Raw genomic sequence first — 27,390 nt, 5'->3', positions numbered from 1 at the left:
ACACCAGGGATGACAAGTTGAAACCTCACCTAGGCCTGATTAACAAGAACAAAAAAAAAAAAAGGAAGAAAAAATAAGATGGATTTGTGGGTTGATAAGAGCAATGGATATAGATAGATGGTTAATAAAATGTTCATTATAAAATCTAAATGGTGGGTAAGATAGGTGTTTACTGTAAAATTCTTTAAACTTTACAGAAAAGTTTTAAATTTTCCATAATGTTAGAAAAAGTTCAAGTGCAAGGCACAGAACCATGTGGGACCTAGCAAATGTGGGACCAAAGTCCACTTGCCATCTTTATCCCTGTCCACTAATTAAAACGGGAAACAAGGTCACTTGCTAGGGATCTCTTAATCCAACAAGAAATTTTCAGAAATATATAGGGAACCTGTTCTACTGACCTCCTGGGAGTAAAAAGTAGTTGAAAAGGGGTGAAGGGGGCGGTGCCTGTGGCTCAAAGGAGTAGGGCACCGGCTCCATATACGGGAGGTGGTGGGTTCAAACCCAACCCCGGCCAAAAAAAGAAAAGAAAAAGGGTAAAGGAAATTTGTATTTGGTGTGGCCTTCTACAGTATGGTCCCTAAGGGGAGCCCAGGGAGAAAGCCGCTGAGGCGCCATTAAAACCAGTGCCTTGTTTCATAACTGTGTTCATGACTCAGAGGAAACCGTTTTTACTTGAACAAAGATATGAAGAGCTACAGTTCTGTAGTGTTCTGAAGAATGACTCTCCTCTACCCACCCCCAATGTTACACATAACCCCCCTGCAGAAATTAAATAGGAATAAATGGGCTCAATTTTGGAACAAAAATTGTCTCCATATGCTCACATGCCCTTCCACCTCCTGTATTTTCTCTAATACAATGTAGTGAAAGCCTGAGACACACTGAGTTCTCCAGGAGAACTGTTTATGTTACTAAATGGTTCTGTGATCTTAAGTAAATTGTTTAATATCTTTGAGGCTAAATTTCCACAATTTTAAAAGGAGCAGATTCAATAAGATGATGTACAAGTCCCTTCTACCCCTGGAATGACACTGCTTTTTCACCCTGTCTCCTCTGTCATCTTGGTGAGGGGCAGCTGCACTGAAATCTTGAATCCAGATCCAGGCAGACTTCAGGAGGAGGAATCCCCGGTCCCAACAAGACACACAAATGAGTCTGCAAGGAACTCATTTAAATAATGCCCAAGATTTTAGTTGCACTGAATTTTCCATCTGTTTCTCCATATTAGTTGAACATGGAGTTAGTCAGATACTTAAAAGCATTCTAGAGAGTAAAGCCAAGATGTCTTACAAATTCCTTCTATAAATATCAAGAAGAAAGAGCAAAGAACAAAGTGATTTTCATATTTGTGAAACTGCGTTTCCTTCTCTTGGGTTCATCCCCAGGTGAAAATTCTCATTTAAATACTAGTTATGGGACAAGACCATCAATTTCCAGCCAGGTTTTTCCCCTAAGGAATGAAAGCAAAGTGTGTTGTGTGTTCATAGTGGATGGTGCGCGTTCATTGTCAGGGGGGGATAGAATGCAAAAGCCAGAGGAGTTGGGAGTGTCACAACGTAGAAACCTAGAGACGGTAGCTGGATGTTGGGTAAACTTTCTACTTCTCCATGTGTGGTTTACTCAACTGTACTGCCACAGACATAGACTCGACTTCCACTGTGTGTGCCTCTTGGTTTGGTGTTTGATTACCTGAGGAGTAATTATACAAGTATACATATATTGTATATTCATAGTTACACCGGCTACATTACAAATGAGGTTGTATCCATGTTTCTTTTCTCTAGTTACACATTTTGGCACCAATACCTACGTATTGCCTCCCTTTGATTAACTGTAAACCAAACGTGAGTAGTGAGGCTACTTAAATAATGTAAGAGGCTAATTATCAAGGACTTTACTAATGTACTCAGACTGGAGAAGTTTTAGATGAAGAGGGCATGGGCAAGCCATCTGATTTGGTCCATTATTATATTTTCAATTATCGTTGGTGCTCAAAGAGAGACATTAATGTAGCTGAGGATGACAGAGCAAATTACCACCGCTCTCTAACCTTTTAAATTGCTAACACTGTTGTAATCTGTAATTATAGAAATCAGTGTGAGAATTGTGGCACTGCATAATTATCTTTCCTGATACTTTATTGCTGAATGAATTATTAATCAGAATCAGTCTTGTATAGTATTTGTGGCAACTCAGAAGAATAATGTATAATTAAATTTCATTATTCCTCTTTTTGTGCTAATGTTTTATGATGTCGTAATTGATAATTAATTGGACAAAAAACTCACACAATACTTGAGAGTTTCAGGTGCCTGGAAAACGTACAGTGTACTGAGTTCATTAGCTAAGTAATGATCATTGTGTAAAGACCAAGGAGTCTAGTCCAATCTGTGCAAGAAAAGCTTTTGAAATTGATATGTTAATCATTAACTTTTCGTGTTTCCTTAAAGAAAGCAAAATGAGCACATAAGAATAATTAAGAGATTTTAGTAGATTTCAAACCCAGTCAGTTGTGAGTAATCATATGTTGGTTATTAACCTGAGACTAATACACCGGAACCTCTCTGCACATCAGTTTCCATTCTAATTAAACAGCCAAAATCTCCATATAACCACAGTTTCAAAAAGAAAATAGTACTATAGCCTTAAAAACCATTTCCTTCTGCCTTTGACAAGTGTTACCCAGGGTAACACAACTTGATAGACAAAGTCTGGTCTAATCTTTTCCAATTGTCTAAAATAGTAAATGGTTTTCCTTGTCACAGACACATAGGATTTAAAATCTGAAAGGATTATGAACTTTTCCTTGACTGGTATTCTAACTAAGAATTCCTGGTGTGAGACTCTGTATCCTTTGCAACCTAGGTAACCAGTAAAATCTCAGAATCCAGGAATGTCTCTCACTCAGTCCCAGTTCTGTTGAAAAGAAACATTGTTAGTCGTTTCATGTGAACTTCTGCTGTGCCATTTTGATTTTTTTTAAGACGGTAATGCTTCTTTCTGGTTTCTCAAACGGGTGATCATCTTTTTTGTTTCTGAAGCATTTTGAAAGTGCTGTAATAGGGAATTTTACAATGCATATGCTGTTTTGTGATCAGTCCTCTGCTAAGCTGATCAGAAAACCCATCCACAGGGGACTGTTCCTAGGGATTGCTGTAAAAACACATCTTCACGTTCCCAGGAAGATCATGAATGGTTCATTTTTACATGGTTGCATTGGCTCCAATGTCTTACAGTTCCCAATTATGTACTTTAAAGAGGAGTTTGGCATCAAATGACAATGAGTAAGTCATCAAATGAGTAGAACTAAAGCATATTTCTGTAGCCTGTGAGGAGGAATTGCTCAATGGCCTTCATGCTAGTGTAATAATATTTGAATGAAGATCAGAAACCTTCCTCTTAACATCATCTCTCAAATCCATGGTACCCATGGACTAGTTATGTTATGGTCCCAGAGCAGCCTGGGAAGAAGTCTCATCAAGCTCATCACAGTCTGAAACCATAGGTCTGAAGATGCTGTGGAAGGTCCTGTGTGCGGGCCATCTCCTGCGGACTAGACGCGTTAGGCAGGAAAAGCATCACTGGCCCTCTGTTTGGTGGTTTGAGATGGGCAGCCATGGTCACAAGGAGACAGGACTCAGAGCCATCATTTAGAAATAGGTATGAGGAGGCTCTTACCAGGAGAGAATAGCTAAATTATACTCTGCAGGAACTTACACTGTACACAGCTAATGGATAAAGAATACAAGGTGTGACAATTAAGTTCATGAACTTCTCCTAGAAAAAGTGCTACACGCCTCATTGCTGAACAATCACCATGGTCACCTTTGAAGTGCTCCCCTTGGGAAGCTACGCACTGACACCAGTGCGCAGTCCACTCTTCAAAGCAATCTTTGAATTCTTTTTCTGGAATGGCCATTATTACTACCCTGATATTAGGTCCTGAATATCTTCAAAATGACTTCTTTTCAATATTTCCTTAATCTTTGAGTAAAGAAAAAAGTCAGTAGGGGCCAGATCAGGTGAGTAGGGAGGGTGTCCCATATAGTTATTTGTTTACTGGCTGAAAAATCCCTCACAGACAGTGCTGTGTGACTTGGTGCATTGTCGTGATGCAAGAGCCACACCTTTCTCATGCCAAATTTTTCAGTTAAGATTTTCATAACTGTTTCTTTATCCTTAGTTACTTGGTGTGCTTTGCTTCTTACAGTAAGTCAACAATTTTGACACATAATTCAGTGAATTTTTGCAATGTTTTCATCAGTTCTGCTCATTACTGGCTGCCCTGAACTCTCTCCATCAGTAATGCTTTCTCTCTCCTCAGAAAAATGTTTAAGTCGTTTGTACACTGCATTTTCTTCATGGCATTATCCCCACAAACTTGTCTCTGATTTCACTTCTACTCTTGCTAAGTTGAACCAAGAAATTTGATGTTTTTTCTTTGCTCTAATTCAAGCTCCAACATTCTCATCATGGCATGCAAAGATGTGCAACAACAATAATGAACGCCACTCAGCAAGACACTGCCACACATTCAGGTGGCACACACTCAGACACAGCTGTGAGACACTGACATACCAAGGTTATAAAACCTCACCCAGCTGCTTGTACAGTGCTGTCAACATAAGCGCACAGGTGGCAAGTTCACTATCATAATTGTCAGTCTGTGTATGTTTCAGGGTCCGTGAATATTTGAGCCCAGGAAGCTTTGGAAATAAAGCATACTAAAGACCTTTCAACTCAGAACCTCCGCAGATGTTGGCTTTTCCTTCACTGTGTCACTCTAAGCCTTCCTCGCACCATTCGTATGGTCACACTGGAGTGGTTGAGTGTTGTGGAGGTTACGTCACTGGTTTCCTCTACATTCACACTGCTCAGAATGGGCTGAGTTTGCTGTGGATAAATGGGTAGGCAGAGTGACCATGAGGCCCAGAAAAGGCAGGCAGTTCTGGAGAGTGCAGGAAGATGTGTAAAAAAGCAGACTGCAAGGAGACCGCAACAGAAACAGAAGTGACATAGGGACGTGTTAGGACCGATGAAAGGTCTTTTTCATTCATTTTCTTACATTATGAAGAAGTATACATGAAGAAGGAGGATCAGAAGTACAGGTGGAAAGCCAGGGTCATGGTTTCAGTAGAGTGGTCTGGGACACCTCATGAGGAAGGGCTGTCTAAGTAAAGGCCTGAAGGAAGGAGGTCGGGGGTCATGCTGCCACATCTGAACTCAGGAGGAGGCAGGTTGTGTCTTCATTTCCAACTCAAGGAGTCTCAGATAATTTAGAAATGCTGCTCAGTCATCTGGGGCCTGGCAGGGAAGGATTCCTGGTTTGTAGATCTGCTTTGGGGCAGCTGTCAGAGGGGGTTAAAATGAAGATGTATGGCCTTACTCCAGTTACCCTGAACATACAATTTGAGGACAATTGTAATTCCTAGAGATTGGAAGTTGGCTTGGGGGAGTGTGAGTGTTAGGTAGGCAGGGCTAAAAGTGGGAAATACTGATGTGAAAGAAAGACAAGCTGTTGTCAATTTGGGAATGAAAAGCAAATGCGAAAAGTTAGCACCATTGCAAAACAATTTGTCCCAATTACTATATGTTGAATTAGTGAATTAATGGATTAATGAACAAATAAACAGGTGAATTTTTTCCTCACAACCCTGTGAGATAGATCCTCTTTGTCATAGCCGTGATAGTAAATTCTTCTGTGCCTCACAGAAGTTAAGCATCTTGCCTGAGATTTTGCAGCTAATGAACAGCAGAGTCAGGATTCAAAGTCCGGCTGCAGCGCCTCTGCTCACACACCATTACACTGCCCTGCCTTGATAAATCACGCATGTGTGCAGTGTTCAGTAAGCATTTACTACACACCCAGAAATATTCTAAGTACTTCACATGTTTGTGTGTTAATTTGCTCATTCCTCATGACAACTGGATCACAGATGAGGGGTCCACTATGGAATGATGGCACAGTGCTCATCATTCAGACGCAGCCAGCTGACCTCAGAGCCTGGCTCACCACCACTGCACTGTGCGCGCTGCCTCTGATGACAGAGGATTCTGATTTATGCCAAACCTACATGCAAAGGTAGCAGAGGGAGAAAACAGGAAAATCCTAGAACAGGAAGGTGGAATATTCAAAACACACACTTTCAATAAATTTGAAAAGATGGATCTTTTGGAGATGTTATCAAATGAGAATCAGCACAAGTCCTCCATCTGCCACACGCCTTCTTTGGCATGAGACTGAAACACGTCAGGGTTAAGAGCCCATAAGAGCACACGTGCTTATGTAATGATGGGTAGAATAGTAGTGCAGATAATTCCTGATGCAAGCACAGTACATACTTCTCAGAGCATTCTCAGATCTGTTGCCTCATTTGACCTTCACAGTCATTGTAGAATGTTGCAGACAGAAATGTGCAGTGGTGTCCTGGCCAAATTTGCCAGAAAACACTAGAGGGCATTGAATGGAAATTAAACAAATTGGCCTTTCCCCAAGTTTCAGCAGGAGAATCTGGCTAACAAAACATCTATCATTCTTCATGCAGTCCAGATTTGCCTCAATATAAGAAATTCGCAATATGTGCAGCATTATAAATTTATACAATGTGCCCAGAAGTTAATTTTCTTTTCGTTTTAATAGGTTTTATTTGTGAAATGTTGATTATAAAACAAGGACAGTCTGAAATGCTTTATTGCTTCATCTCATTCAAACATCACAGAACCATTTTGTCAGTGGAAAAATCCAAGGGTTATGAAGTCTCCTACATGTGCCCTGCTCCCTGCAGCTAGGAAGTGAGTGGGATTCGAGTGGTGGCCTCTGCCTGGAAGTGGAAGTAGAAACAGAACGTGGCCGAAGTGTGAAGCCAGGACAGTGCCAAGCAGCCTCCCGCCAGCCACTGCTCTGTGTTTCTCTGGCATTACCTGGCCAAAGGCTCCTCTTTGCCACACCCACTCTTGACTATTTGAAGAGGGGGTATTTTCTGCCCACGTCGTAGTACAATTGTGGCATTTTATAATGAGTGAATTAGAAGATAATCCCGTCTTTATTCTTTAACATACTTTGATTCATCTGAAGCCTGTTCTGTGTGGTGCAATGGTGTGTGTGGGCAAATAAGACAATGCACTTTAAAAAGCATGCTCAGTGTTGTGATGCATTTCTGTCACTACCTTTTGGTGATAAGAATCACCAGTCTGAGAAGCTGCCAAGGACATTCTTTCTCCCCCCACACCTCTTAGCCATCCTCCTGCCTTCTCCCCAGACTCTCAGGAGAGCATTTCACCTGTGTGTTAACATTCCAGCTTCCTTCGACCTCCTGTGTGGTGACAGATGGTCCGGGTGCTTTTATTACTGATATGGGATTTTTAACAAACTGCTGACCCATGGTCTTAGTCTCATGGTTTTAATCACTTTTAAATGGAAAAACAAGAGTGGGTTTCGTGAGTGCCCAGGCTGCTGTGGAAATTTATAAACCTTTCGCAAAACACTGACCCTTGAGCTGAATGAGAGCTTCTCTGCCTACATTTGGGGTTGAGTTATGATTTTCTTGCTTACCAGGTGAACCATCTTGCAATCTCAGCTATGTTCATTCCAGCTTGCATCCCTGCAGAGAAGATGATATTTTAGAACAGAACCAAAATTGCTCAAAAGACCTCAATTCGTGAAAGAAGCAAGTTTCCTTTTATTAAGAATCTTTTCTGTGAAAAGCTGCATTTCTGCCAAGCCTCAGCAACTCTATTCTATTTCCTCTCCCACCTATTAGCAGCATGTCCTCTCAAGAACTAGGGCAGGTGTCGGTAGAGATCAGGAGATGAACAGCCTTGAAATTATAGATACTCTCCATCAAAGTGTGTCTGAAAGTGACCCCATCTGCACCCCAAAGAGGAGTTAAGTTTGATAATCCAGTCTCTGAAATTATAATTCCTGGTCTGATGAATCTAACTTTGGCGGATCACACATACATAGTAGGGGTACCTGTAAGTAATAACGAGCCCAGGAAATATGTTAGGAACAATGGCCTTGCTAATGCTGTTTCCTGAGTCCACAGGGAGACTCACCCCAGCATCACCACCAACCTAGTGGGTAAACTTCTGATAGTAACTTCATGGTAAAATCTTTTGAAACTAATTTAAAGAATGTAATTATTTAATTAAAGCACGTAGGTGTTCTCGCCTTCCTCTCTCCCAATTCCCTCTCTTATTCCTCCCTCCCTGCCTTTATCAGATTTGAAGTCTGCTAATTAAACCTAGCTCAGTTTGCAAGCTGCATCTTAGGCTTGGCAGTGACTGAAGTTGGAATGAGACAGACTTACAGTCTCCCCTCTCTTCTGCATTTGACTATCTGTTGTCTTTTCTTAGTCTTTCATTCTCTGTTGTGAGTTTTGACTTGGTTCTTTTCTAAGATAGAACAATTTGTCAGGTTCTGGGAACTCCCCTCCCACCCACTGAAGAGGTTTTGGGGAGGAATTGTGAGCCCTGCACTGCGTACAGATCTACAGCGCCTTCTATTAAAATGTAAAACGATCCGTTGAGTCATCCTCCCTCTGGTTTGACTCAGATGCTTTATGGCGCACTCTCTGTGTCATTTCTCTGTAATGATTTCCCCATGGAGAAGGGCGTCTGATAGAATACAGGCAGACTGAAGATTGCTCTGAGTCAAATGGATCGGGTATTAACCCTTACCTACCTGTTTCTCATCCTGGCCTTTTGCCCTGAAGGAACCTTAATGGAGTAAATAGGCTCCATCACCCTCATTTAGCTTCCTAATTTCTTCTCACATTAGCTCTAGGGCAGTGGTTCTCAGCCTTCCTAATGCTGCGGCCCTTTAACACAGTTCCTGTGGGTCGGGACCCACAGGTTGAGAACTGCTCCTCTAAGGTAACATTTCTCTGGCTAGAGGAGGAGAGAAGGGGACACTGGGAGAGAATGTTTCACACAGACGCCCTGGTAAAGAAAAATGCAGAAAAGAAATGACTTTTCTCTGTCCTCTAGCTCCTAATAGGCAGGAAGCACATGCTAATAGGATGCAAGACTGATATGTGAGGAATGAACGTCTGTGGGGAGCGCAGACACAAAGACGCGATGCCAGGGACAATACTGAGAAAATTTGCCAAGGGTAGAAAATGACCTGGCCCAGAAGAACAGGCAGGGGCTTTGTCTGTACTCTTGGTTGGTTACCACAAAAAGAACCAAAAGCAAGCATCAAAACAGACAACAGAGGAGGCGATTACAGAGGTGTGTGTCCAAACCTGCCCTTTCCCAGCTGCTCCTCCCTGCTTCAGTGCCTGCCCAGCCCCACCAACCACCGCTCCATCCTGGCTCTGCTAACAGGAATTCTGCATCTTGGATGGCCTGGCATGGGGTCCCTTTCACCACTGATTTCAAGGTATTGGATTCTTTCATGTCCTTTCTGAGATGACAGTTCATGTGCCATGTAATTGTTAAATCCAACCTGCGACCTTCTCCCTCCCCAAACTGTGTTATCTCACCCAACATCACTGGGTGGAGACTCAGGAAAAGAGGATGGATAGCCCCCTCAGTTCCACAGCCACGTGTCTGACAGAGCCCCAGTCCTGCCCACAGAGCACTGTGCTGGGGATGGGAAAAGAGCATCTTTACTCTTTTCTTCTACCTAAACTGACCGCGAACTAATTATACATCGCAAGCTATACTTTTGTATTGGTTTACTTTTGTTACTCTTAAGACTGTGTTTCATCAATAAAGTTGTATTTTAAGCAGCAGGAAAAGAGCAAGGTGCTCAACTGCTGCTGCTCAGCACTGACAGGCACTTTGTTCTGTCATGATGTGAAACTGGCCTTTGATTCATCCTTCCTTCGGGTTGGCTCCATGTAAGGGGAAAGCCCACACTGCTACCGGGCGGGTCTTTCTCTCCCTGTCTCAGAAGTTACCCGGTAGCATCTTTCCCTACCGGGCAGGTCTTTCTCTCCCTGTCTATCTCAGAAGTTACCCCGTGGCATCTTTCCCTACTAGGCAGGTCTTTCTCTCCCCATCTCTCTCAGAAGTTATCCCGTGGCATCTTTCCTTTCTACCAGTTGTGTTCTTTTGAGCATCTCTAATTTCCTGGTCTTCTCAGTAACCTCAGACAAGCCCATGTTTCAAGATTTTCCTAAAGTTCCTGGGCTTTTCTAGAACCATATAAACTAAAACTAGAACTATGTTGGAGGTCACCCAGTTATTTCCGTATTTTATAGTTAAGGAAATAGAGATGCACGAAATGATTTGGTTTTAACAAGAGAGAAGATGAAACATGAGATCTTTGAAAAGACTTTGTCCAGAGCAGAAGAAACCTGGACTCAGATTCCTCAGCATCTCCCAGAAGGCTCTCAATGAAAACTTAGAACTTGGAATTGGTTAGATCTGATTAACTTTAAGGACACTTCTGACCATAAATTGTCGACTTTGAGGTGCGGGTCTTTATTTTCATTGGCAACCCAGAGTCCTCCTTAATGCCTTTGGGATTAAGTCACAGAACCTGAGGCAGACTCTCAGTAAGTGTTTGAGTTGTTAATACTTTCCTGCAACCTCTAATTTCAGGGGAGCTAGATAAACATACAAACACACACACATACACAAGGTCAGACAATTAAGTTTACAAACTCATCCTAGAAAAAGTGATACTGGCCAAATTGCTGAATATCAGATTGGTCACCAGATGGCCAAAGGGAGTACCTTGAAAGTGACTATAGTGACATCCAGCAATGAGATCTCTCTCGTATATGTGAGATATATCAGTTTGTGAACTTAATTGTCATACCTTGTGAATGTGTGTGTGTGTGTGCACATAGATATAGAGAAGTACATGAAACAAATGTATAACTTAACATAAAGTGAGCACACATGCACCTGTCACCCATGTCAAGAAAGAGAACTAGTGTCAACATCCCTGAGAGCCTCAGTGCCCCTTCCAATGGTGGTTCCTTCCCTATATAGAACTTTCCTTCTGAGTCTTTATAGCTTTGCCACCTGTGTGTGTGTTTTAGTCAATTCAGGCTGCCATGACAAAGGGCCACCAGTGGGCAGCTCAAGCAGCAAACATTTACTTCTCACACTTGTAAAGGTGGGAATCCAGGTTGTCAGCAGGATTAAGTTCTTGGTAAAGATGCTCCTCCCAGTTTACAGATGCCATCTTCTTACTGTGTCCTCACAGGGTGCGAGGAGCGGAGAGGGGGTCTCCAACCTAATGACTTGATCACCTCCCAAAGGCCCCACCTCCATATGCCATTGTGGAGGTTAGGGTTTCAACATAGAATTTTGAGGGGACACATTTAGTTCATAATAGCATGTATCCCAGATGTCTTAAGTTTTGCTATTTTTGAACTTGACGTAAATGGAATCAGATTGTACATTACTATTTTTTGTCTTACTTCTATAGCTCAGTATTTAGCATTAGGTTTGTGAGATCCATCCTGCTACATGTGCTTTGTTGTATTATTTGCTTTGTTGTATTATTCCCTTATATGAATATCTGAGTGTATCTCACTGTGTTTTTGCATTGTGCTACTGATGGACAGACAGTATTGTTTCCATCTGGGAGCTATTCTGAGCTGTGCCTCTATGAGCACTCATACAGAGTTTCTGCTACAGATATGTGGAGTCTCCCTAGGGTGTGACCTAGGAAAGGAAGAGTCTTTGCACAGCCTCAGCTTTCCTAGATGATGCAAAAGAGGCTAAGCCAACTCTCAGAAGATGGGATTCCTGTTGCTTTCCATGTTCACAAATACTTGACACTGTCAGACTTTCTCATTCTTTCAGGCAGGTGGCTGTGTAATGTATTTCTCATCATGGACGCATAGAGTCTACCACCAGCATGCCAATATTCTTCCAGCTCAGCTTCTCTGGCAGACCTGCGCTCCATGCAGCTCACATCCAAACACAGGGAAAATGTAGTCGTTGTTGCTACTTTATCACCATGTATTTTGGAAATTTGGGTCATTTTCTATTTGGGTCTATTTAAAAGAATAAGTGACTCAACTACAACAACAAATTATTGTTTAAATGGAGCTTGTTACAACTGCCCCCTTCTTTTTTTATTTTCTGGTATACTTTTCAGCTGTGCAAGAGAAACAATTTTCACAAACTGTCAGTAATTGAACTTCCTCCCTTGAAAGGTCAAGGAAAATGGAAGTTTATACCCAAGTACAAGAGCCAGTCAGAGCTATTAAGGATTTGACGACACAATTGCAAGAGCTTCCTCCTAATGACTGTCTTAAATTCCAGTTCCCTTGGCACTAACTGGTACTCACACAGATGGAGTGCTAGAGTAAATAAGGAACATGGAACGCTGGAGCTGCTGTGGGGCAGGCCCTCACTTCAGCTATCTACGGCATTAGCGACATTAAGTGGCAAGCACTGCAATTTCCATTAGAAAACACTGAAATTGGATTGCTTTCCACTTTAAGAAGTTTGAGTCCTGATGTGGTTAGAAATTGTTTCCAATCCAAAAGTAATAACTAAGTAATTTTAATAGCACTTTGCACTCTAAAATGTCTATGGACTTGATAGCTTCTTTTAATAAAAACTAATAGTTCTATGGGAAATAACTTTTTTTTTTAAAAAAAGCATGTTTGATGGCAGCAGAAATTTACTCAGCAATTACTAAATAATTTAGTGTTTGATTCACAGAAGTATTTACTTAATGCACTGTTTCTTGGGAGACATGTAGTTGAAATTTCAAATGAAATGGTTTATAATTTGGCTTTTTTTCCGTTACCCGCAAGGCGTATTCATTTCTTTTCATCTGAAGCACTCTAGGTATGACAGGTTGTCTGAAAAACTTAACTTTTTTGTGAATTACAGCTTTTGAGATTTCCCACTGTGGATTTTTTTTTTTTTTACTTTTTTGATTTATACTTTTACCTACCAAACTGTTAGACATTTTCTGAATATGAACTAATAATGAATGAAGAGTGAATGAGTGAGTCTGCATTCATTAATACTGTGCCTTCGAGTAAGAAGAGTTAGGATCTATGTAGCTTTTTGAGGGGGATGAACAGACTATGATAAAATATGTACTCAATCTTGATATGAGGACAATTAATGACAATTAAGTTTATGGGGGGGGGAGCAGAAAGAGGGATGGAGGGAGGAGGGTGGGGCCTTAGTGTGTGTCACACTTTATGGGGGCAAGACATGATTGCAAGAGGGACTTTACCTAACAATTGCAATCAGTGTAACTGACTTATTGTACCCTCAATGAATCCCCAACAATAAAAAAAAAAAAAAAAAAAAAATAATAGTAATTAACTTTTACTGCTGAACCATATGATGAGATGATTGGAGTATATGTGTGTGTACATGTGCAGCTGGGGGTTTTGGCCTATGAAAAGAATGAGATCCAGCCAAAACCCAAATCGGAACCTTTGGAAAGCTTCCTCACAATCCGATTTCAGCTAATGTCTACATACTTTAACACACTGTCTAATGCTTAGAATAAAGACTGGCTGTCAGACTCCTACATACTATTCTGGGCTCTGTTACTATAAACTATTTCCTTCTTAGATCCCGTGGGTCCTGCTGTAGACTTCAGGATTTGCTTCATTAAGAGGGGAGAAAATGTTGTTTCAGGGTGGCACCTCAAAGGAGTAGGCACCGGCCCCATATGCTGGAGATGGCAAGTTCAAACCCAGACCCAGCCAAAAACTGCAAAAAAAAAAAAGTTGTTTCATTAGTATTAGCAAGTGAGAAAAAGAACATTTAATGGGACATAGTAGAACCTCAGCTCAGTTTAGCATTCGAAAGTGCAAAACAGACAAATTGGAAGACATTCATAGAAGAGTAGCTGTCTTATTTCCATTTCTTTTACTAAAACTGAATACCTGAGATTTGATAATTTATAAAGAAATTTTTTTCTTACAGTACTGGAGGCTAGAAAGTTCAAGATCCAGGGGCCGCATCTGGTGAGGGCCTACATGCTGGAGGGGACTCAGTAGAGTCCTGAGGTGGTGTGGGGCGTCCCATGGCAAGGAGGCTCAGGAGAAACAGCCAGACTGGCTTCTTTTAATATAACTCTCTTGATAACCAACCTACTCCTTCCATAACCAGAATCCATTAAATCATGAATCTAATCACCTTGTAAAGGGCTTACCTCTTGATGTTGTTACCTTGGAGATTGAGTTTCAGCATAAATCTTGGAGGGACAAACATTCACACCAAAGCAGCACCAGGGATAATTGGAGGATGGGAAGGGTTGACTCACTTTTAGAGGAAAAAGAAACATGTGCTTAAGGAAGAGCCAACAAGGAGGGGTGGGTGAAGGTCAAGAAGAAGAGATTGGTCCTGGCATGGCGTGAAGGCAAACCATCCAGGAGTAATGTAACACAATCAAGAAGATCCTTGGACAGGTTAAAGCCTATCAGGAGCTTCCTGAAAAGGATGGATTTCAGATGATGCCATTCAAGGAAAAAAAGTATACTTTTTTAATTTCTGCTAAAACTCTTTGGATACTTATCCCAAAGGCAGCTGTCCGTGAGTATGTGACTATTACAGCCTATTTCATTAACTTGGGGTGCATTTATTTTCCCAAATCTGCCCTATTAGTAGAATTTGGTGTCTTTCCTTGAGATCCCTAACTTAGAGCCCAGAAAGAGGAGGGGCCTGGGATCCTAGTTTCTTCTCCCCTAGAAGGCTTTGGTTTCCTTGTATATTGCCCAACCCATTCCCTTTAACCAACTCTGCAGGGACAGTTTTGTTAAGCCATGTAACACTTAACAATAAAACAGGCCCCATAAATGGGCATTAGAAGGTTAAAGAAAGCTTGTTTCTCTCAATTAAAATAACAGTATCTCACTCCCTGTGATCAATTAGGTATATTTCTTTTATAGGCTCTTAGATTCATAGAATTATAGATCTTTAAGAACACTGCTGTTCTACTAGTCCATGCTTTTCATTTTACAAATATGGGCATGGATCCAGAGAAAGGTAAGCAATTTGTCCAAATCCACGAAGTTGGTCAGTGCCGGAGCAGAACCAAAAGCCCCAGCCCCTAGTTCACACCTCTTTCTGCTGCACCTCACTTTAATTTCTCTTTTTTCTTTCATTTCATGTTTCACTAAAGAATTTGTGGCTTTGTACCCTTCATTACAAGCTTCTGTCTTAGTGTAGGCACATTAATATATTTTACCCTTAAATGAATTGGAAAGCTGAGATGGTCCTTATAAATTTCCTTAAGAAAAGAGCACACTGTCCATGTCCTAGAACATCAAATATTCTACCCAATTTTTGAATGTTTCATGATACATGCGAGCTATTATGATTTTTTAACTCAATAAATTTCTGTAGGCTAATTGAGAAAATTGGATGTGATAAGAGAAAGAGTAATAATTTAAGAACCAAGTATAGAGAACATAAATCAGAATTGAGATCCTATGTGGGGGATAAGAAAATCCTGAAAACAGGGCGGCGCCTGTGGCTCAGTAAGTAGGGCACCGGTCCCATATACCAAGGATGGCAGGTTTGAACCTGGCCCGGCCAAACTACAACCAAAAAAAGAAAAAAAAAAGAAAGAAAGAAAAGAAAATCCTGAAAGCATTTGAAGGCAATGAAGAACTAATAAGAAACCAAAATAGAATATATTTTTCTTACTAGAGAGTAACAAATTTAGCAGCAGTTTCTTAGTCGTAGACAGAAGCCAGGTGAAATCAATCTTACTTATCCCATGCAGGGGTCCTCAAACTTTTTAAACAGGGGACCAGTTCACTGTCCCTCAGACCATTAGAGGGCCAGACTATAGTTTAAAAAAAAAAAAAAAACTATGAACAAATTCCTTTGCACACTGCACATATCTTATTTTGAAGTAAAAAAACAAAACGGAAACAAATACAATCATGCCACCTCATGTGGCCCGCGGGCCGCAGTTTGAGGACCCTTGGTAGGGTAATTATAATTAAATTGTGTCATTTAAAATGCTATTGTGGTTGTGCTTTTTTTCTTTTGAGACAGAGTCTCAATTTGTCACCCCTGGTAGAGTGCTGTGGCGTCATAGCTTACAGCAACTTCAAATTCTTGGGCTTAATTGATTCTCTTGTCTTAGCATCCCAAGTAGCTGGGCCTACAGGTGCCTGCCACAATGCCCAGCTATTTTTAGAGATTGGGTCTTGCTCTTGCTCAGGCTGGTCTTGAACTCCTGAGCTCAAGTGATCCACACACCTCAGCCTCCCAGAGTGCTAGGATTACAGGTATGAACCACCAAGCCCCACTGTGGTTGTGCTTAAAAATGATTCCAGATAACAAACCTCACAAATAATTATTTGCAGAAATATTGTTATAATTACGTATTATAAAACATTTATAGCAGAGTAAAGTTTACAATGTGTGATTGGCAATGTGATAAATTATTATTTGTAAAATGTTTACAGTAGTTATAGTATAAAGAATAAGCCCAGGACTTTTACTTCCAGCCAAGATGGACTAACAGGTACAAAATCTACCCTCTCACCAGAAACTACTATAGAAACAGATAAAACATATGAAGCAATGGCTTTTAAGACATTGGACACCAGGCAACAAAAGATAGTAATCTCCAGGAGAAGGAAAACAAGCTGGGCATACTGCTTTGAGAGCGTGTGTAGGCCCTAGCATAGGAAGGAGGAACCAAGGAAAAGCTGGCCGACTCCTAAATTGAAGAAACAAAGCGAAGAGTCTAGAAAGATGACAGTGGCTATAGTTCAGAAAGCAGGGTAGCAGAGAAGAGAGAGCTGTACAGGGAAGGAATTGCAGAGATCTGCAGAGAGTTTTCCTTCAATATTCTTCAGAGTACTGATTAGAAGATGCATTTGAAGAAACAACCCAAAGATGAGGAAAGAGCCACTCAAAACAATTAAAGGGAACACAGCTACAGAGGACTGGGAATAACATCATTTCTTACCAGCCAGACTAAAAAAACCATGTAACACAGGTCATTGGGTAGAGTACTTAGAAGTGTCTTAACTCAGTAGGGGAAGTAATAAGCCCTGGACTAAGCACTGCTTTTCTTATCTAACAGATCTCAAGCTTACAAGTAACTCAAGCATGTCTGAGAAAAAAGCAGAGGTTTATTTATAGGAACACAGAAATATCCAACATCCAACAAGGTAAAATTTACAATGTTTAGCATCCAATCAAAAGTGTCCAGTCATGCAAAGAAGCAATAAAATATAACCCCAAATGAACAGAAATAGCAACCTCAAAACTGAAACCAGAACTAACATAAATGTTAGAATTAATAGGCAAGGACATTGTCATAGTTAATATAACGGTATTCCATATGTTCAAGAAGTTAAAAGCAAGGTTTAATATCTTAAGTGGAGCTATAGAAGACACAAAAAGAGACCCAAATTGAACTTTTAGAGATGAGGACCACAGTATCTGAGATGAAAATTACACTGGAAAACATCAATGGCAGAAGAAAAGATTAATGAACTTGAAGGCCTGGCAATAGAACCTATCCAGAGTAAACCATAAGAGATGAAGGAAGGAAGGAAGGGAGGGAGGGAGGGAGAGAAGGAAGGAAGGAAGTAGGGAAGGAAGGAAGTAGGGAGGGAGGGAACATTGTGACTATGGGACAGCTTCTAGTATGCGTATAAACTGAACTCCCAATGGAGAAAAGGGGAGAAGACAGAAAAAATATTTGGCAGTAATATTTGAAGCAACAGTGGCTGAAATTTTTATAAATTTGATGAAAACCATAAACCTCCATATCTGAGGAATTTAAGAAACATGAAGAAAATTATACCAGGGCACATCATAATCAAATTGCTCAAAACTTGTGATAAAGAGGAAAATCTTAAAGGTACCAGAGAGGAAAAAAAAAATATGATATACAGAAACACAAAGGTAATGATGACAGATTTTTCACTGAAATCAATGCAAATGAAAATGATATCTTTCAAACTACTGAATATAAAAGAAAAAAACTATCGATTTAAAATCTATACCCTGCAAAGATAACTTTCAAAAATGAAAGCAACAGGCTTGTTCAGAGAAATGTTGAAAGAATTTATCACTAGCATACCTGTACTCCAAGTAATGCAAAAAAAAAAAAAAAATACTTCAGGTGGTATTTCAGAGAAATGTTGAAAGAATTTATCACTAGCATACCTGTACTCCAAGTAATGTTTAAAAAAATACTTCAGGCTCAGCACCCATAGCTCAGTGGCTATGGCACTGGCCACATGTACCAAGACTGGTGGGTTCGAACCCAGCCCATGCCTGCTAAACAACGACACCTACAAGAAAAAAATAACTGGGCATCGTGGCAGATGCCTGTAGTCCTTGGGAGGCAAGAGAATCACTTATGCCCAAGAGTTAGAGATTGCTGTGAACTGTGACACCACAGCACTCTACTGAGGACAACATAGTGAGACTGTGTCTCAAAAAAATAAAAAATACTTCGGGCAGATGGAAAATATATATTTAACTTTTTCTCTTATTAGTTAAATCTCTTTAAAAGACAGTTGACCATTTAAACAAAAATAGTAACAATATAGTATGTTTTTGACATTTGTGCAAGTAAAATATATGACATATAGTGCATATAGAGTATTTATCAGGACAGATCATATGACAACAATAGTACAAAGGTCAGGAAAGAAGAAATGGAAACATATTATTATAAGGATCTTATACCCTACATGAGGTAACATGATATCACTTGAAGATAGATTGTGATGACTTAAAGAAGCATATTATAAATCCTAAAGCAGCCAATAGAAAACAATAAAGGAGGGCGGCACCTGTGGCTCAGTGGGTAAGGCGCCGGCTCCATATACCAAGGGTGGCGGGTTCAAACCCGGCCCCGGCTGAACTGCAACCAAAAAATAGCTGGGCGTTGTGGCAGGCGCCTGTAGTCCCAGCTACTCGGGAAGCTGAGGCAAGAGAATCACTTAAGCCCAGGAGGTGGAGGTTGCTGTGAGCTGTGTGATGCCATGGCACTCTACCGAGGGCCATAAAGTGAGACTCTGTCTCTACAAAAAAAATAAATAAATAAAGGAGATGAAATTGAACCACAAAATATACTTAGTTAATATAAAAGGAGTCAAAGAATGAGGGGAAAGGAAATAAAGAATAGATGGAGCAAATAAAAAAAGGAGCAAAATGGCAGATTTAAATCCAGATCAGTAATCACATTAAATGTGAATGGTTTAACCACTAGAATTACATATCAGAGATTGACAGTTTTTTAAAAAGGGAGATCCAGTTATATGCTGCCTACAAGAAACCTATTTTAAAGATACAAATGAGTTAAAGGAAAAGAATAGAAAAAGATTTGCTATGCTAATACTACTCAAAAAAAGATGGAGTGGCTAATATATTAATATCAGAAGAAGTAGATTTCAGAATCCAAGAGTATATCCAGGAATTAAAAGGTCATTTCATAGTTATAAAGAAGTGAATATTTTAAGAGAAAATAAATATGTATGGATCTAATAATAGGTTTTCAAACTGCATGAAGCAAAAATGGATAGAATACAATAACTGACAGGCAAATCTACAATTATATTAAAAGATTTTAGCATTCTTCTCAATACATGTCAGAACCCATAGACAAAAAATTAGAAAAGTTATAGAAGACTTGAACAATAGTCATCATACTTCTTAAACCTACTAATATTTACAGAATACTTCAGCCAACAATAATATATTCTTTTAAAGTGCATATAGAGTATTTATCAGGACAGATCATTTTCTGGAACATAAAATAATTCTCCATGAGCTTAAAAGGATTAAAGTCTTATGAAGTTTATTCCCTGACTACAATGAGATTCAGTCAGAGAATGATAACAAAAAGATAGCTGGAAACTCCTCCAAATACTTGGAAACTAAATAACATATTTAAAAATAACTTATGCATCCAAGAAGAGCTCCAAAGAATTGAGTAAAAATTAAAATTCAAACATTGTGAGATACTGTTATATCAGTACTGAACATAAAGTTTATAGCATTAAAGCCTATATTAGAAAAGGTAAAAGATCTTAGATCAATGAGCTAACTTTTGCTTTAGGAAACTGGGGTGGAGGGGGCAAAAATTAAACCTGTAGTAAGCAGAATAAAGGCTGTATGAAGGGCGGCACCTGTGGCTCAGTCGGTAAGGCGCCGGCCCCATATACCGAGGGTGGCAGGTTCAAACCCGGCCCCAGATGAACTGCAACCAAAAAATAGCTGGGCGTTGTGGCAGGCGCCTGTAGTCCCAGCTACTTGGGAGGCTGAGGCAAGAGAATCGCTTAAGCCCAGGAGTTGGAGGTTGCTGTGAGCTGTGTGATGCCATGACACTCTACTGAGGGCCATAAAGTGAGACTCTGTCTCTACAAAAAAAAAAAAAAAAGAAAGAAATGTAAGCAGTGACACCAGTACAGATTCTACTGATATTAGAAGGAAATGTTTTAATTATATACATTTTTAATTGTATAATCTTAGGCCAATAAATTTGACAATTCTTAATTGACTTTATAGTTAAAGAAAATCCCAAGCTCAGAAGGTTTCACAGGTAAACTATACCAATACATAAAGAAAATATAATTCTACAAAAAACTCTTGTAAGAAATTAAAGAGGAAGAAATAAATTCTTTCTCTAAATTTTTGTTTTTATTCAAATTAATATGAGGGTACAATTTTTAGGTTATATTACTGTCACTTCCAGGGTAAAGTTCCATTTGTAGAAGAGCCTCTTACCCAGGGGGAGGTGTTATACACCCTCACAATGTGCACATTAGGTGAGATCCTGCCTCATGCCCTCCGTCCTGCTGCTATATGTCCTCCCTTTCCCCCCTCCTGCTTCCCTCTACCAAGAAATACATACTTTCCAAGTCATTTTGTGAGACCATCATTACCCTGATTCTAAAACAACACCACAGTAAAATTATAAGAAAGCCAGACAGATACTTCTTATGGACATAGAGATAAAATTTCTTTAAAATGTTAGCAAATTGAATCCAGCAATGTATAACAAAGCAAATACATAATGACTGAACTGAGAATATTCTAGAAATGGAAGGTCAGGTCAACATTCTAAAATCAATGAATATTATTTATCACAGTAACAAACTATCGAAAAACTGAATGATTATTTCAATAGATGGAAAAAATCATTTGAAAACATCCATTCCAGATTTTAAAAAATAAAAAATTAATGTCAACTAACATGAGGGTACAAACGATTAGGTTACGACGTTTGTGTTTGTTAGGTAAAGTCCCTGTTGAAGTCGTGCCCCTCACCCAGGAGGTGTGCCATATACCCTTACATTGTGCCTGTTAGGTGAGTGCTCAGCAATCTCCCTCCTTCCTCCATCCTTGCCTCCTTGGTACTCCCCACTCCCTTCAAATTAAAAAAAAAAAAAAAAAAAAACTAGAAATAACTTCCAGTAATTTTCTTTCAGAAAGAAATTTCCTCAACCCCCCAATAAGAGCATCTATGAAATACCTCTAACTAACATCATACGTAATGGTAAAAAGCTGAATGCTTTCTTCCCACATCAGAAGGGCAAGGATATTTGTTCTCACCACCTTTATTCAAACATCGTACTAGAGGTTCTATTCAATGCAGTAAGGCAGAAGAAGACATAAACACCATCCTTGTTTGATGGCAACAAAATATCTTTATTCACAGATAACATAATCTTATATGTAGAAAATTCCCTGGAATCTACCCAAAAACAACAAAAAAAGGCTATGATAAATGATCAAGGTTTTCAGATAAAAGATCAATACACAAAAATCATTTATATTTATATACTAGCTATGAGAAATCATAAATTCAAACTAAAAAACAATACCGTCCTCACTTTGGCAGCACACATACTAAAATGGGAATGATACAGAGAAGATTAGTATGGCCTTGTGCAAGGATAACACAAAAATGTATGAAACATTATGTATTTTTTAATGCAGGACTTGATGGAGGCTGCATCTTGCATTTGAGGTTGGGGCTCCCTCCCTGACTGGCAGAGCTCCACTTCTCTCAAGCTCAATGTGGTCGTCATAACCAGTGAGGAATTTGAGGTTCAGGTGCCAACAGTCCTCAGCTCCAACACAGTTTGCACCAAAAATCTTATAAATCTCCCACTGTACAGAGTCCTTAAAAACAAATACCATTTACAGTGGCATCAAAAATATCAATACTTAGGCATAATTTTGCAAAACGATGTGGAAGACTGATACACTACAATAAAATATTGCTGGGAAAAATTAATGATGACCCAAATTAATAAAGGTACTGTGTTCATGAGTCAAAAGTTTCATTATTATTAAGATGATACTTCTTCTTAAATTGATCAATAGATTTAGTACAATCACAGCACTCCATCTTATAGAAATTGGCAAACTAATTTTTAAATATATACAGAAATGCAAAAGATCAAAATAGCTCTGGAAAAGAGCAAATCAAAACATTGTGAATATGAGCTCGGTGCCCATAGCTCAATGAGTAGGGCGCCAGCCACATACACCAAGGCTGGCAGGTTCAAATCCGACCTGAGCCAGCTAAACAACAATGACAACTGCAGCAAAAATAATAGCTGAACGTTGTGGTGGGCACCTGTAGTCCCAACTACTTGGGAGGCTGACGCAAGAGAATCACTTAAGCCCAAGAGTTTGAGGTTGCTGTGAGCTGTGACACCATGGCACTCTACCGAGGGTGACATAGTGAGACTCTGTCTCAAAAAAAAAAAAAAAAAGTGAATATGGCATACAGATTGGCAAATAGAAAAAAATGGAAAAAGACAGAGTCTATAAGTAGATCTACACATATGTAAACAATTGATTTTCAATAAAAGTGCAAAGGCAGTGCTGGAAAAATTGGATATTCATATGCAAAAGACAAAAAATAACCACAATCCTTATCTTGTAACATAGATAAAATTAACTTAAAATGGGTTATAGACCTAAATGCAAGAACAAAAAAAAATTAAATAAAACTTCTAAGAAGCAAGATATATGGAGAAAATCTTTGTGACTTTGGTTTAAAACAAAGACTTTTTTAAATATGGCACCAAAAACATTATAAAATAACAAAAACTATAAATTGGACTTCATCAAATGAAGACTCTCTGCTCTTTAGAAGATACTATTGAGAGAATAAAAAGACAATCACAGACATCTGATATAAGACTTATTCATAATACACAAAAAAACTTTCAAAACTCAACAATAAGGAAACAAAAAACCAAATTAAAAATGGGCAAAGACTCTAAATAGACATTTCTCCAAAAAAGGTGTAAAGGTGGCAAATAAACACATGAGAGAGTCTCAACAGCTTTAGTCATTAGAAAAAGCAAATTTAGATCAGCTTCCGCCCGGAACTCCATAACAGCTGCACCATGACCACGACCAGCGCCGACCCAGACCTCCGTAAGAACTGCGCCACGACTGCGATCGGCACCCGTCCGGAGCTTGGTAAGAGCTACACCATGACCCCCAACCCACACCCCGTGACACCGGACCTCTGCACGCCCTGACCAGGAACTGCAGGAGCCGTGCAACCCCGCATCCTCCCTCCTGTAGCCTCCCTGCCTCCACACCAGCCCTCTCAACTGGCCAGGGACTCTGTTAGCTGGGTGCCCTCCAGAGCCCTTCCTGCTTCTGCGCGGAGCCCTTCTCCTGGCCAGAGACTGCTAGAGCCTTGGGCTCTCTATGCCAAAGTCACTGGGCACCAGGCACTCCCAGAATCATGTGCACCAACCCCCACCCTGTTGCTAGATCTGGGTATGTCACACTCCGGAGCTGCTTCTACAATCAGAACACCCTGGCTAGGGCAACTTCAGGGGAACTACACAGGATCACACCCTACAAATATCCAGCAACAATACACTGATCCCGCTGGGGTCTAATCTTGGAGAGACACCTCAACAACTCTGACGACGGCCAGAGGCAACGGTGAAAAACAATCATGAGGCAAAATGAACAGAAAAACTCTGGCAACATGAATAATCAGAGTAGATCAACTCCCTCAAGGATCAATGGGGCAGACACAGCACAAGATCCCACGCACAAACAAATAGCTGAGATGTTAGAAATCGAATTCAGAATCTGGATAGCAAACAAGATCGAATTAGAATCCCAAGCAGTAACCCAAAAGATATCTCAAGAATTCAACGAATTCAAAGACCAAATGACCAAAGATTTTGACACATTGAGACAGGAAGTTGCAGCCCTCAAAGACCTGAGAAACACAATAGAATCCCTCAGTAACTGAATGGAGCAAGCAGAAGAAAGGACTTCCGACATTCAACACAAAGCTTTCCAACACTCCCAAATTCTCAAAGAGGAAGAGAAATAGAGGGCAAAAACAGATGACTCTCTGAGAGAGCTCTGGGATAATCTGAAGAAAACCAATATTCATCTTATACGTATCCCTGAAAGCGACAAAGTGGCTACACAAGACACAGAGTCTCTTCTCCATGAGATTATGAAGGAGAACTTTCCAGACATGCCAAGAGATTCTGAAATCCAGACAGCAGACAATTTCAGAACTCCAGCACAACTCAACCAAATAAGACATCCCCCAGACACATCATAATCAATTTCACTAAAGTTAATATGAAGGAGAAAATTCTGAAAGCAGCCAGATGAAAGAAAATCATCACCTACAAGGGGAAGAATATTAGAATAACTGCAGATCTCTCTGCTGAAACCCTTCAAGCTAGAACAGGATGGTCATTGACTTTTAATCTCCCAAAACAAAATAACTTTCAACCCAGGATCCTGTACCCAGCTAAACTGAGTTTCATTTATGACGGAGAAATTAAATACTTTAACGACATTCACATGTTGAAGAAATTTGCCATAACTAAACCAGCTCTCCAGGATATTCTCAGACCTATCCTCCATAAAGACCAGTGTAATCCTCCACCACAAAAGTAAACCCACCAAGAAAATTTTGATCAAATTCCAACTTCCACAGTCGCAAAAGGATTAAAAATGTCCACCGGACTCTCGAAAGGCTTATCAATATTCTCAATTAATGTGAATGGTTTAAATTGTCCTCTAAAGAGGCACAGGTTGGCCTACTGGATACAAAAACTCAAGCCAGATACCTGCTGCATACAAGAATCGCATCTTACATTAAAAGACAAATATAGACTCAAGGTGAAGGAATGGTCATCTATACTCCAGGCAAATGGAAAGCAGAAAAAAGCAGGCGTTGCAATCCTAATCGCAGACACAACAGGCTTTAAACCAACCAAAATAAGGAAGGATAAGGATGGACACTTCATATTTGTTAAAGGTAATACTCAATATGATGAGATTTCAATTATTAATATTTATGCACCCAACCAGAATGCACCTCAATTTATAAGAGAAACTCTAACAGACATGAGCAACGTGATTTCCTCCAGTTTCATAGAAGTTGGAGATTTTAACACCCCTTTAGCAGTGCTGGATAGATCTTCCAAAAGGAAGCTAAGCAAAGAAATTTTAGATTTAAACTTAACCATTCAACATCTGGACTTAACACACATCTACAGAACATTTCATCCCAACAAAACTGAATACACATTCTTCTCATGAGCCGATGGAACATACTCCAAACTTGATACTCAACCACATCCTAGGACACAAATCTAAACTCGGCAAATTTTTAAAAATAGAAATTATTCCTTGCATCTTCTCAGACCATCATGCAATAAAAGTTGAACTCAATAACAACAGGAATCTGCATACTCATACAAAAACATGGAAGCTAAACAACCTTATGCTGAAGGATACATGGGTTATAGACGAGATTAAGAAGCAAATCACCAAATTTTTGGAACAAAACAACAATGAAGACACGAATTATCAGAATCTCTGGGATACTGAAAAGGCAGTCCTCAGAGGGAAATTTATAGCACTGCAAGCCTTCTTCAAGAAAACAGAAAGAGAGGAAGTTAATAACTTGATGGAACATCTCAAGCAACTGGAGAAGGAAGAGCACTCCAACCCCAAACCCAGCAGAAGAAAAGAAATAACCAAAATCAGAGCAGAACGAAACGAAATTGAAAACAAAAGAATTATACAACAGATCAATAAATCCAAAAGTTGGTTTTTCGAAAAGATCAATAAAATAGATAAACCTTTGGCCAACCTAACCAGGAAAAAAAGTAAAATCTCTAATTTCATCAATCAGAAATGGTAACTTTGATGTAACAGACCCCTCAGAAATTCAAAAAATCCTTAACGAATACTACAAGAAACTCTACTCTCAGAAATATGAAAATCTGAAAGAAATCGACCAATACGTGGAAGTATGCCACCTACCAAGACTTAGCCAGAACGAAGTAAAAGTGTTGAACAGGCCTATATCAATTCTGAAATAGAATCAACTATACAAACTCTCCCTAAAAAGAAAAGCTCAGGACCAGATGGCTTTACGTCAGAATTCTACCAAACCTTTAAAGAAGAACTACCCTGTTTCCCCAAAAATAAGACAGTGTCTTATTTTATGTTGTGATCCCAAACATGCACTAGGTCTTATTTTCGGGGGACATCTTATCTTTCCTATAAGTAGGTCTTATTTTCGGAGGATGTCTTATTTTCGGGGAAACAGGGTAGTACCTATATTACTAAACCTCTTCAAAAATATAGAAAAAGAAGGAATATTACCCAACACATTCTACGAAGCAAACATCACCTTGATCCCCAAACCAGGGAAAGACCCAACAAGAAAAGAAAATTATAGACCAATATCACTAATGAATATTGATGCTAAAATACTCAATAAGATCCTAACAAACAGAATCCAACAACACATCAAAAAAATTATACACCACAACCAAGTGGAATTTATCCCAGGATCTCAAGGCTGGTTCAATATATATAAATCTATAAATGTAATTCAGCACAGAAACAAACTAAAAAATAAGGACCATATGATTCTCTCAATTGATGCAGAAAAAGCTTTAGATAATATCCAGCATCCCTTCATGATCCGAACACTTAAGAAAATTGGTATAGAAGGGACATTTCTTAAACTAATAGAGGCCATCTACAGCAGACCCACAGCCAATATCCTGTTGAATGGAGTTAAATTGAAATCATTTCCACTTAGATTAGGAACCAGGCAAAGTTGCCTATTGTCTCCATTGCTCTTTAACATTATAATGGAAGCTTTAGCCATTGCAATTAGGGAAGAAAAGGCGATCAAGGGTATCCACATAGGGTCAGAAGAGATCAAACTTTCACTCTTCGCAGATGATATGACTGTATATCTGGAAAACACTAGGGATTCTACTACAAAACTTTTAGAAGTGATCAAGGAATACAGCAGTGTCTCAGGCTACAAAATCAACACCCATAAATCTTTAGCCTTTATATATCCCAACAATAACCAAGCCGGAAGAAACAGTCAAGGACTCTATTCCTTTCACAGTAGTGCCAAAGAAGATGAAATATTTGGGAGTATACCTAACAAAGAATGTGAAA

At 39.6% G+C, this 27,390-nt stretch overlaps 1 protein-coding gene and 1 non-coding gene across 6 annotated transcripts in view; both read left to right on the top strand.

Moving 5' to 3' along the window:
* The window catches only part of BACH2 (BTB domain and CNC homolog 2), a 431,172-nt gene that overhangs the window by 294,229 nt on the left and 109,553 nt on the right, over window positions 1–27,390 (top strand). The window lies entirely within an intron of this gene.
* LOC128586957 (U6 spliceosomal RNA) lies at window positions 21,766–21,871 on the top strand. Its single transcript, XR_008380410.1, has one exon. It is a non-coding gene; the product is annotated as a U6 spliceosomal RNA (small nuclear RNA).

This window comes from Nycticebus coucang, chromosome 5 (genome assembly GCF_027406575.1).
Source record: "Nycticebus coucang isolate mNycCou1 chromosome 5, mNycCou1.pri, whole genome shotgun sequence".
NCBI classification, from domain to species: domain Eukaryota; kingdom Metazoa; phylum Chordata; class Mammalia; order Primates; family Lorisidae; genus Nycticebus; species Nycticebus coucang.
The sequence above is the reverse complement of the archived record's forward strand: the minus strand, read 5'-3'. Positions and strand labels throughout refer to the sequence as shown.